Below are 19,236 nucleotides of genomic sequence, written 5' to 3' on the forward strand. Positions count from 1 at the left end.
CCAGGATTTGTTGTCCATCATTAATTGCCCTTGAACTGAGAGGCTTGCTGGGCTATTTCAGAGGGCGGTTTAAGAGTCAGCCACATCGCTGTGGGTCTGGAGTCACATGTAGGCCAGACCAGGTAAGGACGGCAGATTTCCCTCCCTAAAGGACATTAGTGAACCAGATGGGTTTTTACAACAATCGGTGATAGTTCCATCGTCACTATTACTGAGACTTGTTTTCAAATTCCAGGTTTATTTATGGAATTTAAACTCCAACAGCTGCTGTGCTGGGATTCAGACTTGTGTCCCCAGACAGTTTGTATTCCTGCCATTAGAAAGGGTGACCCCAGTGGACTGGGATCGTGCTCTGACTGAGAATCATAAAGTCGTCCAGCACATTTGGCTCTTCACTCCTGTGCCAGCTCTTTGAAAAAAGCTGCCCAATGTATTCCCAATCGCCAGCATGAAACCCATAGTCCAACAAATGCATTCTCTTCGAGTGCATGACCTATGAAAGCTCCCCTGTTATCTAATTCCACCACCCTGCAGTAAGTGTGATCCAAATCTGAGCGCCCCTCTGTATGCATTCATTTCCTCTCATCTCCCCTCCCGTTCTTTGGCTGATTATTTTAAATCTTTTTTTTTAAAAAGAAACAACTTTATTGGGCCTTCCCCATAAGCTCCTCTGCTGTAAGGAGGACAATCTCGGTTTCTTCCACAGGACTGATGTCCCTCATCCTTGGGAGAAGGCGGGAGAATGGGGTTGAGAAACTTATCAGCCATCATTGAATGGCGGAGCAGACTCGATGGGCCGAATGGCCCAATTTCTGCTCCTATGTCTTTTGGTCTTATTATCCTGGTCAATCTCCCTGGTACCCTCGGTGAGAGTTTGACATCCTTCCAAAAGTGATGGTGCCCAGAAATGTACCATCACTGCTCCAATGGAGGCCCAAACAGAGATTTGGAAATATTCAGCGTGACTTTCTTCTTGCACTCCAAGAAAGGTTAGGCATTCGGAGTTACGATTTTGGTATAAGTAACCCAGGACAGCCAATTCCATTGCTCGGTGAGTTGGTAACTAGATGGTTATAAGTTTTAAAATCATCGTCATAAGCAGAAAGGGTTAGGGTTAGATCGTTTTTTTTTTAACTGTAGAGGGTTGTTAAGGGAAGAGAGTGACCTGTCACCGCCCACCTGAATGTCCAGGGCAGTGTGTCATACAGTCCGAGATGCAGTGAGGATTGGTAGTGGACCAGAAGCCTTCCTCCCTTCAGCCAAATTAAATTCTGTGTGGGAAAGGCCACACGGGACCTTCCTGCTCCGCTGAGGCTCTTAAGTGGCCAAAAAAATAAAAATAAATAAATACTAACCCAGCAACAGATGTACGTGTGGGACTGTCACCGTGTGTAATGCACGGCAGGTAAAACTGTGCAGCCAGCTTCAGGGGTTGGCAGAGAGCCTGACCGAGGAACTGGACATGGGGATAGAAAGGGCCTCTCCCCTTCCCCCCTTCCTTTAATCCATTCATTCATTCATGGTATATCGCTGGCCAGGCCCGCATTTATTACCCATCCCTAGTTCATTTAAGAATCATCTACATTGCTGTGGGTGTGGGCCTGGTGTAGGCCAGACCAGGTAAGGGACAGCAGATTTCCTTCCCTAAAGGACATTAGTGAATGGGTTTTTACAACAATCGACAATGGTTTCATGGTCATCATTAGACTTTTAATTCCAGGTTTTCACTGAATTCAAATTCCACCATCTGCCATGCTGGGATTTGAACCCGGGTTCCCCAGGGCATTACCCTGGGTCTCTGGATTACTAGTCCAGTGACAATACCACCACGCCATCGCCGCTCCCTTGCTGCTGCTCCCCACCCCACCCCACCCCACCCCACCACGCAAAACACTCCCCACCCCACCCCACCACGCAAAACACTCCCCACCCCCGCTGTGCCCTGACATTACCTTCCTGTGGCACTTGTCACTCCATGATCCTGGGCCTCCGGTCCCTGTCCTCCCAGCAGCAGCCACAGTCTCCTCCGCGACGCTGTTGACCACCAGAACTGGCGGCCTCTGATTGGCCGACAGCTCTGGGTAGGTGGGGATTGTGCCCCCTGGGGTCTTGATTCCAGGGGAAGGCCCGTCACTGCCTGGTTGGCGTGTGGTTTGACCGGCCTTCCTGAAAAGAGGCAGCTCGGGTCTCTGGCCAGCTGTCTAGCTGGCCGGAGAGACCCCAACACCTCAACACGATTCCGGCCATTGTGTCTATCACTTGAGGGCAGCAGCACTTGGAGGAGGCAAATAGTGTTAGTCAATCTCTGTCCAAATTTCCTTAATAGTTCAGATGGTAGTTTTAGAACATCTGTGTTCTCACACTTGGGAGTGGATTTTTCAATTGGTACCAAATTTAATGTAGAAAATAAGAAGTAACTGTTTCTACGGATAGTATTTAATAACCAAGGGATTTATAATAATTGACTAACAAGAGACATGGGGCAGTTGTGGTGATCTGGAATGTGCTACCTGAAAGGGCGGTGGAAGCAGATTCAATGGGAACTTTCAAAAGGGGAATTGGATAAATAGTTGAAAAAGGAAAATATAAATTGCAGGAAGTGGGACTAATTGGATAGCTCTTTCTAAGAGCTAGCACAGGCACGATGGGCCGAATAGCCTCTTCTGCACGATTCTGTGATTCCCTAACTGTCCCAGTGTACAGTGTCGATGAACGTTCAGTGATTGTCACCCGGTGTTCTCGTGGCTAACCCCTGGCTTTTTCCTTCTCCTGCTGTTCCGACACTGGCTGTCAGATTGCATTCCATACCTGGAATGTTCTGTTAGTGTAGCAAAAGTATTAGTTTCCCCTGGACTTGAACTGGAAAAAAACTCTTATAAGTTTACAATGGTGACGACCAATATTTCTGTAGAAATTCAGGGTCATGGGCTTTATTGCGTCGAGAGACTGACCTTTATCTTTCTGAAAAAGAAAGACTTGCATTTCTATAGCACCTTTCTCAACCTCAGGAAGTCCCCAAATTGCTTTACAGCCAATGAAATACTTGGTGAAGTTTAGTCATTGTTGTAATCCACAGAATGTGGCAGCCAGTTTACGCATAGCAATTGCAAACCGCACAGTGTTAATGACCAGGCGACCTGTTTTTGTGGCACTGGTTGAGGGATGAATATTGTCCAAGACAGCGGGGCACAACCCCTCCCTGCTCGTCTTCAAATCCTCCTCCTCCTTCAGGCACCGTGCCCTAGGAGGGCGTTGGCGACCATGGGCTTCCATGGGATTGTTCCCCATGACTAGGCTTGGCCAAGTGCTGCAGTGGTTTGCCGTTGCCTCCTGCATATATGGCTGACCAGAAACCTCTCCCGCTCTTGACGCCTGCCGCCAGGCGTCTCGGAAGGATTTTAGATGCTGATATCCCACCGGCTTGGCCACGTGATGAGTGGGTCCTTCATGGCCAGCGAGGTTCCAGGGTGGAACTTGAACCCGGAACTTCTGACTCTCTGCGCCGCCAGCACCTCCTCCTCCTCTTCAAATTCTTTCTGGAACTTTCTAAGTCCACCTCAGAGGGCAGACAGGGCCTCAGTTTAACTTTTCATCCGAAAAAATAAAGCAGGAAGCTGTGTTCCACCTTACAAATTCCTGGTTAGGCCTCAGCTGGATTAGTCTGTCAGGCGGGGTTGGGTAACCAGAGGGGACAGATTGACAGTAATTTGGGAAAGAAGAATCCAGAGGGGAGATGAGGACATTTTTGTTTTTAACACAGCGAGTTGTTATCATATGGAGTGCGCTACCCAAAAGGGCAGTGGGAGCAGATTCAATAGTAACCCTCAAAATTGGATAAAAACTTGAAAAGGGGAAAAACAGGAGTGGGATTTTTTTTTAAAAAAAAACTCTTTCATGGGGATGTGGGTGTCGCTGGGCAAGGCCAGAATTTGTTGCCCATCCCTAATTGCCCTAATTGAGCTGAGTGGGCTCGCTGGGCCATTTCAGAGGGGCTGTTAAGAGTCAACCACGTCGCGGTGGGTCTGGAGTCACGTGTAGGCCGGACCGGGTAAGGACGGCAGATTTCCCTCCCCTAAAAGGACATGAGGTTTTTTGCGGCAATGGACAATGGTTTCACGGTCACCATTTCAAATTCCAGATGCTTATTCGTTGAATTTTAGTTCCGCCAGGATTTAAACCCGTGCCCCCAGAATATTAACCCAGGGCCTGCTAGTTTAGTGGTCCAGTGTCATTATCTCGGCGCCATGGTCTCCCTCTTAATTGGATCGCGCTTTCAAAGAGCAGCGGCACGTGCAAGATGGGCCAAATGGCGGCTCCCCTTGTGCCGTACGGTTCCAGCGATGTTCGGTAAAACGTCCGCCGTTGCTTTTGTTCCGGAACGTGGTTCGTTGCGGCCGTGGTGCATTCTTTCCCGTTTACACCCAGGCCGCCATCTTCTGCCTGTCCCCCGCTTCGCACGCTGAGCCCTATTGTGCCGAGCTGCTGACGTTGTCTTTTTATGAGCTGCGAGGCTGCACGTGACAGTTGCCAGGGCCATGCCGCTGCCAATTCAATGCCCCCGCACGCCCCCCGCCCCCAAAAACACCATGACCCTCCGCTGGGGAAGCTGCCTCCCTCTGCTGAGTGTCGTTGCTTCACCCCCCCCACCCCCCATGTCGAGGCTGGGAGCGGATGCATGGGCGTGTGGAACCAAGGGCCATTCACCAGCGTCTATCCCGTGCCACACCTTGTACAAACATGGCGTACCCGCCGACAGAGACAGTTATGAAGTCATTTACTTCGTAGCTTGGTTTCCTGAACAGATTTTATTCAAAAAAGAACATTAAAAATCTCGGGGATGAGAAAGCTCCTTGGTGGTGGGGTTGGGGTGGGGGGTGTGGAGGGGGCGCAGGGGTGAAAAGGTGCAATTAGCAGTGGGGATTCTTTGCTGGAGGAGTTGCTCTGTGCAGGAAATTCCTGTCTTCATGGTCACCTGTCCAATCCCCTGCTATTCCCATCGCCTAGAACTCTGCGTGCCCAGAGCACTGTTCCAACAACAACTTTCATTTATATAGCGTCGCAAACATAGTCCCAAGGCGCTTCACGAGGTTCGACACCCGAGCTGCGGCAGGGAGATGATAGGTCAGATGAGCGAAAGCTTGGCCCTAGAGCGTGGGTTTTAAGGAGCGTCTCAAAGGAGGAGACCGAGATAGAGAGGCAGGGAGGGAGGGAATTCCAGGGCTTGGGACTGAAGGCATGGACATCAATAGCGGAGTGATTAAAAACTGGGGATGTGCAGGAGGCCGGAATTAGAGGAGCGATGAAGGTCTGAAGGAGGTTGGGAGGGGGAGGGGGTGGTGGGTGTGAGGCAATGGAGGAATGCGATAAATATCTCCATTGACATTGTTCATGCAAAATGTGATGCAAGTGCGGAATTGTCTCCCATTAAGGCAGTACATTACTAAGTCAGTTAATAATCTGAGATCAACAGATTGTTGCTAGGGTATTAAGAGATACGTAGATAAGGTGGGCAAATGGAATTAGTATAAAGATCAGCCATGATCGTATTGAATGATAGCATAGACTTGAGGGGCTGAACAGCCTTCCCCTGTTTGAGTATCCAGGCCCTGTGTTGATAGTTTCTCGCACAGGCATGATGGGCTGAACACTCTCTCTCACACTCTCTCTCTCTCTCACTCTCTCACACTCCCTCTCACACTCCCTCTCTTTTGCCTAGTTTTCTGCTCTCTATATCTCTCATCCTCTCACTCTCTCACACTCCCTCTCACACTCTCTCTCACACTCTCTCTCTCTCACTCTCTCACACTCCCTCTCACACTCCCTCTCACACTCTCTCTCACACTCTCTCTCTCTCACTCTCTCTCACTCCCTCTCACACTCCCTCTCACACTCCCTCTCACTCCCTCTCACACTCTCTCACACTCTCTCACACAATCTCTCTCTCACTCTCTCTCACACTCTCTCTCACACTCTCTCTCACTCTCTCACACTCCCTCTCACACTTCCTCTCTCACTCCCTCTCTCACTCCCTCTGACTCTCTCTCACTCTCTCTCACTCCCTCTCACTCCCTCTCACTCCCTCTCACTCTCTCTCACTCCCTCTCACTCCCTCTCACTCTCTCTCACTCCCTCTGACTCTCTCTCACTCTCTCTCATTCACTCTCACTCTCTCTCACTCCCTCTGACTCTCTCTCACTCCCTCTGACTCTCTCTCACTCTCTCTCATTCACTCGCACTCTCTCTCACTCCCTCTGACTCTCTCTCACTCCCTCTGACTCTCTCTCACTCTCTCTCATTCACTCTCACTCTCTACTCTCTCTCACTCCCTCTCTCACTCCCTCTCTCACTCTCACTCACTCTCTCTCTCTCTCACACTCCCTCTCACACTCTCTCACTCTCTCTCTCACTCTCTCTCTGACGTATACAGGAGTGTACAGGTGTCTGTTGAGCATTGTTGTGTGAGGTTCCTGCAGCAACATCCCAACACAGGGTGAACTCCCAGTTAAATATTCTGGCTCTTGCGAAAGTTGCCGGGGGGGTGGGGGGGAAGGGAATCAGGGATTTGTGTGACCGGTGTGAGCTGGATCTTTTCCTTCCAGGATATGGTCGCCTGTTGCCAGGAGGATGCTCAGAAAGGTTTGCTGGGCAGACAAAGACAGTCCTTCAGCTGCTGGGTGTAGTTCAAAACCCTGTATCCCCTTTGGCAGATGCACAGAGACGGCTGCAGGGAGACCCAGCCAGCAAAACTAGGAAATAAGGACCTTTTTTATTTACACAGGCTGCATAAGGCTGGTCATTGCTGTCTACTTGGATAGGAATCAGGCGTACTTTGCTTTCCACTGATTTCTCCAGAGTGTTTGTTACTTTCATCCTCGCACTGTTCACACACTTTACTTTAATGCGTTGGCGCGGAATTGCTGGGAGCCATTAGCAACTGAATCTAGTCGACAAACAGCTGCACTTATCCACTAATATCGTAATGTCTCCTCTGTCAGTGCGAGGACCTTACTCACCACCTGGGCCACACAGGAGTGACACTTGTCAACTCTCATTCTTGCTACATTTTTTTTGTGTGAAGAGTCTATGGTGTTGGCGCCAAGTTGCAAACCCAGGGAAGAGCTGAAACCTTATCTGTTTCCTGTGGATAAACTTTGACGAGACAGTTTAGCATCGTTGGCATGAGAGGGGGATGCTGGGTATCAGACGTTAGGTTAAAAAAAAAAAATGTGTCTTTGTGTGAGCGTGTGAGTGAGTTGGCTTGGGGTTATTAAGAGCTTTTCAACATGCAAAAGGCTTTATGATTGGAGAGGAATTCATTCCAGATGTCAACAGTGTTTGGATTGAACGTTGCGGCTCAGAGCAGTGCAGTCGTCTTGCTGCAGTTGCCTCAACACAGACATTATGCAGGTGGGAGGACAAGTTTGCTGTGGAACCTGTGGCTGGTGGAAAGGTTTATTTTCATATTTACCATCTGTCCATCTGTGTGTCCGTGTGTTTGTACATGTGCGTGTGCGTGTGTGTGTTTGTATGTGTGTAGCTCTGTATTTATCTTTGTAAGTATGTGCACGCACCTGTGTGTCTGAGTGCGTCTTTGTGTACCTGTGTAAAGGTGCATATGCATATATCTGTCTGTGTATACGTGTGTGCGTATGTGTGCGTACATGTACACGTGTGTGTGTGTGCGTACATGTGTGTGTATACGTGATCCTGTATGCCCAAGTGTGATGTGTGTTTGTGTGTGTGTGCATCCATGTTTGTGTGTGTCTGAGTGTTTATGTTATTGAGTGTGTGTATGGCTGCATAGTGTGTGTGTGTACATTTCTGCGTGTATTTGAGTATGTGTTGTGTGTGTATCTCTATCTGTATGTGTATGTGTGTGTATCTCTCTGTAAGTGTGTGTGCAAGTGGTCTGCATATGTACACGCTTTTCTCCATTATCATATCTTCCTGTTTCCAGTTCCTCACTGGCTGCTTTTGCTTACAGATGCCAGAAAGAGCTGGTTTTTATTTGAGTAAGGAAGTCTGGCCACAAACCTTGCAGCGGGAGGAAGAGATGGTGGACCACCTCTTGAACTTACAAATAATGTGGAGCTCAGATTGGATTGGTGCAATGGCAGCCATAATCCCATCTGACACTCCACTGATGGAATCTAGACAGCTCTCTCCCCCCTGACAACCCCCACCTTCCCTCCTGACCACCAAACACTGGAATTTTGCAGTCTTAGTGCTTCAATTACTAAGTGATGTCAGGGGAGTTGGAGTAATTGTGTTTGTTTAAAACAATTGAAAGGCATTTGGAGTGGGGGCCAGGATGTGGAATTTATCGGAATTAAGAAGCCAGGCAGTGAGTAAAGTGGGAGGGAGCTTTATTCCGTTGCACTTTAATAGTCACTTGATTGCAAGGACTGGGTTTGAACGAGATGAATCATTTTGTTTGTCTCGTCGCTGAATGATTTATTCTTGGGACTTTTAAAATGCCTATGGGAAGGTTCAAGTGTTTTACAGCATACACATGGTTAAATAGCACAGTAAAACCATGTTATTTTTGACACAAACATATCCCAGTGTTGTCGATATTTTTGCACCAAAGCCTCTCCTGCATCCGAACTTCAGAAGTTTGTCCGCTCCAGTCTTTCCCAACCTCGTAATGTCAGCTCAAGCTGTGTTTCCCGCTCACTCATTACCAGATGAAGGGATTTCTTGTTTGAAAATCCAGCCAATTTAAAACCCTGCAATTTAATACACCTTTTCATTTACTTGCCGCGTATTTAACTCATGTTAAATTGAGCAGGCTTATTTATTTTCCCATTCCTCATTTTTTTTTTAAAAACACGCTTTCTCAAGGTCTGGAGGGGGTTGAAGCTACATTTCATTCACACACACATACACACACACACACACACACACACACACATATGCACACACACACACACACATGCACACACGCACACATACACACATACTCACATGCACACACACACATCCACGCACACGCGCACACGCACGCACACACGCACACACACACGCACACACACACACACACGCACACAGACGCACACGCACACAGACGCACACACACGCGCACACACACACACACATACACACATGCACACACACACGCGCACACGCACACACACACAGCTATAAATGACTCGCCACAATGTGTAAACTGTCTAGCAACTGGTGATGAGGGAGAGGTGCCCTATGAATCACAAATCGCCACACGGTTCTGGGTGCTTTGCTCCCCTTCACCGATACTCTCATATAAAACAGAAACTCCCCCTGAACTTTTTTTTCCCAATTCATTCACAGCTGGCAAGGCCCAGCGTTTGTTGCTCATCCCCAAATGCCCTTGAGAAGGCGGGCGGTGAGCCACTGTCCTGAGTACAACTGAGTGGCTTGCTAAGGGCGGTTTAGAGTCAACCATCGTGCTGTGGGTCTGGAAGTCACATGGAGGCCAGGTTAGGGAAGGATGGCAGATTCCCTTCTCTAAAGGACATCAGTGGACCCGGTGGGTTTTTATGACAATCGACAATGGTTTGTTTCATGGTCATCAATACTGAGACTAGCTCTTTATTCCGGATTTTGTGAATTTACGTTTCCCCAGGTGCTGTGTGGGACTTGAACTCGTCTCTGCAGATCATTAGCCCAGGCCTTTGAGTTACTAGGCCAATAACATATAACCACCTTGCTGCTGCCCCTACCATTCTGTGGGGTTCGTGAATTTACTGCATTTGCACATTAATTGCCCATTAAATTTGTCACAGAAAGTTAAGTCAGGTCATTAACAGTGTAAGTACCCTTTTACTGATATGCTAATTGTTAGTGACTCTTAATCAACCTCTCTGCTGCCCTGAAAGTGAACAATTGTAAATGCAGAGACTCTTTCCTTCAGGTTGCGAATTGTTGGGAGCTTTTAAAAATGTCAAATTTTAAAATTTATTGGTCTTTTTAAAATTATTTTTCCTTTCTTTCTCTTTCCTCCCTTTCCCTCTCTTTATTTCCCTTTCTGGCCTGATTTGACTTGAATCCACCTGATTTCTTTCTCCATAGTTCCTGCTTCTTTCTCGATCCCTAAATTTCGTGGTTAAGGACATGGACTGTCGGTCCCATCTCCCAAGCTAAAGTATTGAGTCCCACAAAAAAAAAGCAGCAAATCCTAGCCCAGCTTTAATCATTTTAAAGAAAGGGATGGATTTATTTGCTGGCCAAAGATATCGAGGGATTATGGAGCCAAGGCAGGTGGATGGAGTTAAAATACAGATCAGCTGTGATGTCAGTGAACGTATGAAATAGGAGCAGGAATAGGCCATTCAGCCCCTTGAGCCTTCAGCTATTCAGTATGATCGTGGCTGATCTGATTGTGGCCTTAACTCCACTTTCTGGCCTGCCCTCCATAACCCTTAACTCCCTTGTCAATCAGAAATCTATCTAATTCAGCCTTGAATATATTCAGGATTCCAAAAGATTGACAGTCCTCTGAGAGAAGAAATTCCTCCTCAGCTCCATTTTAAATGTGAGACCCCCTTATTTTTAAACCTCTGCCCCCCCTAGTTCTAGACTTCCCAGGTGGGGAGACGTCCTCTCAGTATCCACCCAGTCAAGCCCCCTTGGAATTGTCTATATTTCAACATCATCACCTTTTTGTACAGGGCATTGGTGAGAACCCATCTGGAGTATTGTGTACAGGACTGGTCCCCTCACTTAAGGAACCATGTAAATGCGTTAGAAGCAGTTCAGAGAAGGTTTACTAGACTAATACCAGGAATGGACAGGGTTGTCTTATGAGAAAAGGCTGGACAGGTTTGGCTTGTATCCACTGGAATTTATAAGAGTAAGAGGCGATTTAGTTGAAACCTATAAGATCCTGAGGGGCCCTGCCAGGGTGGATGTGGAAAGGATGTTTCCTCTTGTGGGAGAATCTAGACCAAGGGGTCACTGTTTAAAAATAAAGGGGTTGCTCATTTAAGACAGAGATGAGGAGAAATTGTTTCTCTCAGAGGGTTGTGAGTCTTTGGAACTCTCTTCCTCAAAAAGCAGTGGAAGCAGAGTCTTTGAAAGATTTAAAGGCAGAGGTGGATAGATTCTTGATAAGCAAGGAGGTGAAAGGTTATCGGTGGTAGGCGGGAATGTGGATTTGAGGTTACAGTCAGATCAGCCATGGTCTTATTGAATGGCGGCTTGAGAGGCCAAGTGGTCTACTCCTGTTCCTAATTTGTATGTTCATACGTATGCTCATGTGCATCTCTCATTTTTCTAAACTCCATCGAGTACAGACCCAATCGTCAATAGAATGGTGGAACAGTCTTGATGGTCAGAATGGTCTACTCGTTTTCCTATGTTCACCGAGGTCCCGGTTTCCCTCACTCCCTTTGCAGGCACTTAAAGCAAGCTACGACAGAAAGGTGTGCCCGAAGGGTTCTGGAGCAATTTAAACTTCCGGGACCTAGCACGAGACAGCCCAGAATTCCCTGGAGTGGGACATCATGTTGGGGAGTGGCAGTGAGTGCTTTGAAAGAGCTATTCAATTAGCCCTGCTCTCTGTTCTTTCCCTGGTAGCCCTGCAATTCTTTCCTCTTCAAGTATTTATCCAATTTCCTTTTGAAAGTTACAGTTCACTCTGCTTCCACCAGCGCATTCCAGATCACAGCAACCTCGCTGAGTAAAATTGTTTTCCCTCATGTTGCCTCTGGTTCTTTTGCCAATTATCTCAAACCTCCCCTTATCCTTGTATGCTCTAAGGAGAACAATCTCTACAGAAATGTGGAAATAATAGACGGTTGCATTAGAGGCTCTTTTGGCCTTGAGGGAAGACAAAGTTGCAATTGAGCACCGGGAGCTGTTTGTCTGAGCGCTCTCCCCACCCCCAAAGCTGAAAAGTGCTGTCGTATTTCCACAGTGTAACTAGCAAGTCTTTTCTTTTTCTTCAAACGCAATTTGAGGGGGTAGGCGGTGGCGTAGTGGTATTGTCGCTGGGCTAGTAACCCAGAGACCCAGGGTAATGCTCTGGGGACCAGGGTTCGAATCCCACCACGGCAGATGGTGGAATTTGAATGCGGTGGGGGGAATCTGGAATTAAAAGTCTAATGATGACCATGAAACCATTGTTGTAAAAACCCACCTGGTTCACGAATGTCCTTTAGGGAAGGAAATCTGCCTCCCTTTTACCTGCTCTGGCCTACATGTGACTCTAGACCCACAGCAATGTGGTTGACTCTTAAATGCCCCATGCCCTAGGGCAACAAGGGATGGGTAATGAATGCAGTCTGAGTCAGAGATGCCCACATCCCATGAATGAATATGAAAAAAAATTTGATGCGTTCAACAACAACTTGCATTTGTATAGCACTTTCAAGCAGAGTAAAAGGTGCATTATCAAACACAATTTGATGGCAAGTCTCACGAGGAGATATTAGGAGAGGTGAACAAAAGCTTGGTCAACAGGGGTAGGTTTTTAAGAAGCATCTTAAGAGGGGAGAAAGAACGGAGAGAATTCAAGCTTAGGGCACAAGAAACTGAAGGTGGAGCGATGGAAATTGGGGATGGTCAAATGGACTGAATCGGAGGAGGTCAGAGATCGTGGAGGGTTGTAGGACCAGTGGAAGTTGAGGAGATAGGGAGGGAGAAGGCCATGGAGGGATCAGATAAATATTCCTAGCAGTGAAGTTGACCAGTTCACTCACAATCAGTGCGATAAATGCAAGTTGTTGCATGAGGTTGTGGAACTTATTGAGGTGGACAGTTTAAACACTGAGTATAACAGCAAAATACCGTCAATGCTGGAAATCTGAAAGAGAAACAAAGTGCCGGAAAAACTCACAGGTCTGGCAGCATCTGCGGAGAGAGGAACAGAGTTAACGTTTCGAGTTTGGAATGACTCTTCTCCAGAACTAAAGAGAGGTAGAAATGTGGTGGGTTTTATGTTGAAAAAGGTGGGGGGAGGGAGGGACAGGTGGGTCAAAAGGATAGGTCAGAGGGCAGGAAAGGTTAAAGGGCAAAGATGTCATGAAACAAAAGGCAAAGAGAGCAGCAATGGTGGTGGTGATGCTTTTTGTCTTTATCAAACACTGATTACATTTGCAGAGAGAGAGAGAAGGGGTTAAGGATATTCATGAGATGGTGAAGGGTCATATGCAGAAGGTGTTTCCATTTCCTGAAAATGCATTTACAAACCCCTTGTCTGAAAAATCAAGTTTCCCAAACCCTCAATGTTGAAAACCTTGACAACCATTAGCTTTCTTGGTTTATGTCGGGGAGGTGGTGGTCCTAGTGGTAATGTTACTGGGCTGGTATTCCAAGAGCCCAGGCTAATGCTCTGGGCACACAGCTTCAAATCCCACCATAGCAGCTGGTGGGAAATTGAATTCAGAGAATGAATTCTTTCAATGAATTAACCTGGAAGTGAATGCTACCCTCAGTAATGGTGACCATGAAACTATCATTTTCCTTTTTAGTTGTTAAAAAACCCCACCTGGTTCACGAATGTCCTTTTAGGGAAGGAAATCTGCCGTCCTTACCTGGTCTGGCCTACATGTGACTCCAGGCCCACAGCAATGTGGTTGGCTCTTAACTGAAATGGCTGAGCAAGCCATTTCTCCTCGAGAGCCCATGGGCAACCAAAGGTTGGCCCAGCCAGCGACACTCTCGTCCCATCAAAGTATAAATTTAAAAAGCATACTTGAAAGAAAGGGCACTTGATAAGTAGCGTCAGTGTCGTGTCCAGGCTCCTGCCAGTTTACAGAAGCATTTCTTATCATTTAAGTTTTATCCCACGTTAACAAACAGTGGATTTTTTTCAGCAAGGAAGTGAAGGGTAGGGGACATTGCATTAACATATTACTGATGGATTTTCAAAGTGGCTGCGTCCATCAATAAAAAGATTAAATTAAATGATTTATTTTGTGTAAATTTACGATATTATTTGAAGATAATAATTCCAGTGTATGAGGAAACCATTAAAACAATTAATCTTAATTAATTGAATTTCACAGGACAGACTGGCTGTTATCACACTCTGTAGTTTCACAGTGATTGCTTTAATGTTGTTGTTGCTGTGGGTGATGTAAGTTCTGTATCAGGAAGAGCTTTTAACTCTCCTGCTTTTAATTTTTTTTCCCACCACGGCCACTACCTTCAAGCCGTATCAGAGCTACAACCATGCAGCCGGGTATGGAGACCATTTGGCCCATTGTGCCTGTGTCAGCCCCTTGATAGAACTACTCAGTTAGTCCCACTCCATCTGGTCTTTCCCTATAGCCCTGTAATTTCCTTTCCTGTTGAACTATTCACCCAATTCCCTTTTGAAAGTTACTATGGAGTGGAATTCCAGTTCTCATGAAGATAGGGTGCAGTGAAACAGATAGGCAGAAACCTTTTGAGAGAGATGGTGGGAGTATTGGGTGGTTAAAGACGTAAGTCATTGGTGGTGAGACAAAGGAAGGTGAAATGCACAGAGGCTGAGATTAAGGAGAATTGAATGTATGGGGGAGGGCTGTTAGTCTGAGAGTGGAGTGTTCACAGAGAGGGAGGAAGTTGTGGTGGTTGGAAATGTTGGTGTAATGGTAATGTCACTGGACGAGTAATCCAGTGGGAGCAGGGGTTCAAATCCCATCTTGGCAGCCGGTGGAATTTAAATTCAGGTAATAAAATCTGGAATTGAAAGCTAGTCTCAGTGATGGTGGCCAGGAAACTATCACTGATGGCCCTGAGAACACATCTGGTTTGTTGATTCCACTTTAGGGGGTGGAGGACCTTACCTGGTCTGGCCTACGTGTGGCTCCAGGTTCACAACAATGTGGCTGACTCTTAACTGCCCCTCTGAAATGGTCAAGCAAGCCACTCAGTTCAAGAGCAATTAGGGATGGGCAACAAATGCTGGCCTTGTCACTGACGCCCACGTCCCATGAAAGAATTAATAAAAAAAGGTCAGGTCAGGTCAGGAGAGGTCGTGCAAATGATATTAAGATGAGGGTGAGGATTCTCCATTTAACGTGGGCCAGCAGAGATCTGAAGAAGAGTCACATTCAACTCAAAATGTTAACTCTGCTTCTGTCTCCACTGATGCTGCGAGACCTGCTGAATATTTCCAGCACTCTCTCTGTTTTTCATTTCAGATTTCCAGCATTCCCAGTAATTTTGCTTTAGATCAGCAAGTGGATGAGTGAGGAGGACAGGTCAAGGATAGGCATGGCTGAGCTGCCGACAGACTGGGAGTTTGCGGAGGGAGGAGGGTCAGATAGGAGAGCGCTGAGTAGTTGAGTAAAAAGCTGATGAAGTCAGGTATAAGGTAAGGGTTTCAGCGCCGAGGGGCTGAAGTAGGTCGAGGAGGATTGAGGGGCGGGTGTGCGAGTGTCTGTGTTCACACTCACGCTTAGTCCGTAATTTTGATGAGAAACACGTTACTAATAAGGTAATCCATCTCTACAATGGTGTTGGAGAAAATTACACAGTTTTACAGCACAGAAACAGGCCATTCGGCCCAGCTGGTCCATGATGGTGTTTATACTCCAAACAAGCCTCCTCCTATACCTTTTCATCTCCCCCATCAACATATCCTCCTATAATTTTCCCCCTCATGTGCTTCTCTAGCTTTCTCTTTATTTATTCACTCATGGGATGTGGGTTTTGCTGGTTGGGCCAGCATTTATTGCCCATCCCTAATTGCCCCTTGAGAAGGTGGTGGTGAGCTGCCTTCTTGAGCCGCTGCAGTCCATGTGGTGTAGGTACACCCACAGCGCTGTTAGGGAGGGAGTTCCACGATTTTAACCCAGCGACAGTGAAGGAACGGCGATATATTTCCAAGTCAGGATGGTGAGTGACTTGGAGGGGAACTTCCAGGCAGTGGTGTTCTTGTGTATCTGCTGCTCTTGTCCTTCTAGATGGTAGTGATCGTGGGTTTGGAAGGTGCTGTCTAAAGAGCCTTGGTGAATTCCTGCAGTGCATCTTGTAGATGGTACACACTGCTGCTACTGTGCGTCCATGGTGGAGGGAGTGAATATTTGTGGAAGGGGTGCCAATCAAGTGGGCTGCTTTATCCTGGATGGTATCAAGCTTCTTGAGTGTTGTCCGAGCTACACTCATCCAGGCAAAGGGAATTCCAGGTTCTCTTCTCTTGTCCTTCTAGGTGGTAGAGGTTGTGGGTTTTTAAGTACTTCTGAAGTGTACTTCTGGCAGCGGCATCATGGTATTTTCACTGGACTGGTATTCCCGAGACCCAGGATAATGCCCTGGGGACCTGGGTTTGAATCCTACCATGGTAGATGGTGAAATTTGAATTGCCGATTGTTGTAAAAACCCATATGGTTCACTAGTGCCCTTTAGGGAAAGAAACCTGCTGTCCTAACCTGGTCTGGCCTACATGTGACTCCAGACCCACAGCAATGTGGTTGACTCTTAAAATGCCTTCTGAACAAAGGGCAATTAGGGATGGGCAATAAATGCTGGCCTAGCCAGCGATGCCCACATCCCATGAATGAGTAATAAAAAAAAAACTCACCTCCACTACTGCTCAAGTTCCAAATTCTCATCATTGTCTGGCTAAAGAAGTTCCTTTGAATTACCTGTTGGATTTATTCGTGACTGTCCTGTATTCATGACTCCCTAGGGTTTAGCCAAGGTTCCCAGCAAAGCAAACCATGCTGGAGAAGGCACTGAGGTGGTATTTTTTAAAAATCCTTTCATGGGGTGTGGGTGTCGCTGGCAAGTCTAGCATTTTTTTGCCCATCCTTAATTGCCCTTGAAGTGAATGTTTTTTTATTCGTTTATGGGATGTGGGCTTCGCTGGCTTGGCCAGCATTTATTGCCCATCCCTAACTGCCCTTGAGAACTGCTAGGCCATTTCAGAGGGCAGCTAAGAGTCAACCATATCGTTGTGGGTCTGGAGTCACATGTAGGCCAGACCAGGTAAGGACGGCAGATTTCCTTCCCTGCAGAATGTGAGTGAACCAGATGGTTTTTTCCCCCTACAATCCAGTAGTTTCATGACTAGCTTTCAATTCCAGATTTTTTTCAAATTAAAAAATTGAATTTATTAATTAATTGAATTCAAATTCCACCAACTGCCATGGTGGGATTTGAACTTCTGTCCCTCTGACACAAAGATTGGCCGGGTGGTTAACAGTGAGGTTGATTGTCTTGGGCTACAGGAAGATATAGATGGGATGGTCAAATGGGCAGATAAGTGACAGATGGAATTTATCCCTGAAAAGTGTGAGGTGATGCACTTTGGAAGGAGTATTTTGACAAGGAAGTATTCAATGAACGGCATGACACTAGGAAGTTCTGAGGAACAAAGGGACCTTGGCGTGTGTGTCCATAGATCTCTGAAGGCGGAGGGGCATGTTAGTGGGATGGTGAAAAAGGCATATGGGACACTTGCCTTTATCAATCGAAGCATAGATTACAAAAGTAGGGAGGTCATGTTGGAGTTGTATAGAACCTTGGTGAGGCCACAGCTGGAGTACTGTGTGCAGTTCTGGTCGCCACATTATAGGAAGGATGTGATTGCACTGGAGGGGGTGCAGAGGAGATTCACCAGGATGTTGCCTGGGATGAAACATTTAAGTTATGAAGAGAGGTTGGATAGACTTGGGTTGTTTTCGTTGGAGCAGAGAAGACTGAGGGGCGACCTGATCGAGGTGTACAAGATTATGAGGGGCATGGACAGTGTGGATAGAGAGCAGCTGCTCCCCTTAGTTGAAGGGCCAGTCACAAGGGGACATAAGTTCAAGGTGAGGGGCAGGAGGTTTAGGGGGGGATGTGAGGAAAAACTTTTTTACCTAGAGGGTGGTGACGGTCTGGAATGCGCTGCCTGGGAGGGTGGTGGAGGCGGGTTGCCTCACATCCTTTAAAAAGTACCTGGATGAGCTCTTGGCACGTCATAACATTCAAGGCTATGGGCCAAGTGCTGGTAAATGGGATTAGGTGGGTAGGTCAGGTGTTTCTCACGTGTCGGTGCAGACTCGATGGGCCGAAGGGCCTCTTCTGCTCTGTGAGATTCCTGTGATTAATCTAGGCCCCTGGATTATTGGTTGTGACATTAGCACTACTCCGCCATCTCCCCAAATGTGGCATTTATTAAGCATCTGCTCTCTTATGTCAGACTTCAAAGCAAATTTATGAAAATATAATTTATGCACCCCTATTCGAGTCTGCCTCACCGCTTTTTCTGTTGAATAAATGCTGCATTTCAGCGTCACGTTAGTGACCATTAATCAACATGCTGAGTCCATTTTACTGGCATCCGAACGTAAGTAGATACGAATTAGGAGGAGGGGTAGGCCATTCGACACCCCTCGAGCCCGCACCACCATTCAATAAGATCACGGACAATCTGATTGTGGCCCAAACTCCACATTCCCACCTACCCCCGATAACCTCTGTCCCCCAGGTTAGTTGAGAATCTAACGACCTCCACCTTAAAAATATTCAGTGACCCTGCACCCCCCCCCCCCCCCCCCCCCACCACCCCCCCCACCCCCCACCGCTCACGAGGAAGAGTTCCAAAGATTCACGACCCCCTGAGAAAATGACCACCTGACACCCCACCCACTCCCCCCGAACTGACCACCTGACCCCCCCCCCCCCCCCCCACCCCTCCACACTGACCAGCCAAACCCTCCCCCTGACCACTTGGCACCAGCAGCAACACCGCCCAACCTGTCATACCCGCATATCTTACAAACCTACCTGATCCCTGGCTCGAGTGTGGCTGGACCGTTAAACTGACCTTCTTCACGGCAGCTGGTGCCGTTAAAAAGGGCAGTGGCTTCCTTGACCGTCGACCTTCCGGCCATTGACTGGAAGGCCTCGGGAAGGCCCCGCTCGGCCTGAGCCTGAAGGCCAGGCGAGGAAGGGGAGGCAGGATTTCCAGTTGAGCAGCGAGAGGCGGAGTGGCACTCCGACACTGCCACTCCATAGGAGCTCAGCCTCACACCTCCATCTTAACTGGGAGGCCCCTTATTTTCAAACCATGTCCCCTCGTTCTAGTCTCTCCCACAAGGGGAAAAAACACCCTCTCAGCATCCACCCTGTCAAGCCCACCTCAGGATCTCCTATGTAGGGTACCCATGATATTACAAACTGACAAAATGCAGAACATCCAAGAATTACATTCAACAGATATTAAAAATAAAAAGCTTTTAATGGTATTAAAATAGATGTAAACTTTATTTTCCATTTCTTGCAAATGGGGGATCTCGAGACTGTTGGCTGAGTTTATTCTTGCCAACAACTGAG

The 19,236-nt window shown here is 47.3% G+C and overlaps 1 protein-coding gene across 6 annotated transcripts in view; it reads left to right on the forward strand.

Moving 5' to 3' along the window:
- znf521 (zinc finger protein 521) overlaps positions 1–19,236 on the forward strand; it is a 530,556-nt gene that overhangs the window by 182,608 nt on the left and 328,712 nt on the right. The window contains exon 1 of one of the 6 annotated variants that reach the window (XM_078541151.1): positions 7,377–7,407. The exons of 4 other annotated variants lie outside the window; for them this stretch is intronic. The gene's annotated coding sequence lies outside the window, so the exon portion shown is untranslated. One more of the 6 variants, XM_078541152.1, reaches the window with a different exon arrangement.

Source organism: Cetorhinus maximus, chromosome 4 (assembly GCF_964194155.1).
Source record: "Cetorhinus maximus chromosome 4, sCetMax3.hap1.1, whole genome shotgun sequence".
NCBI lineage: Eukaryota > Metazoa > Chordata > Chondrichthyes > Lamniformes > Cetorhinidae > Cetorhinus > Cetorhinus maximus.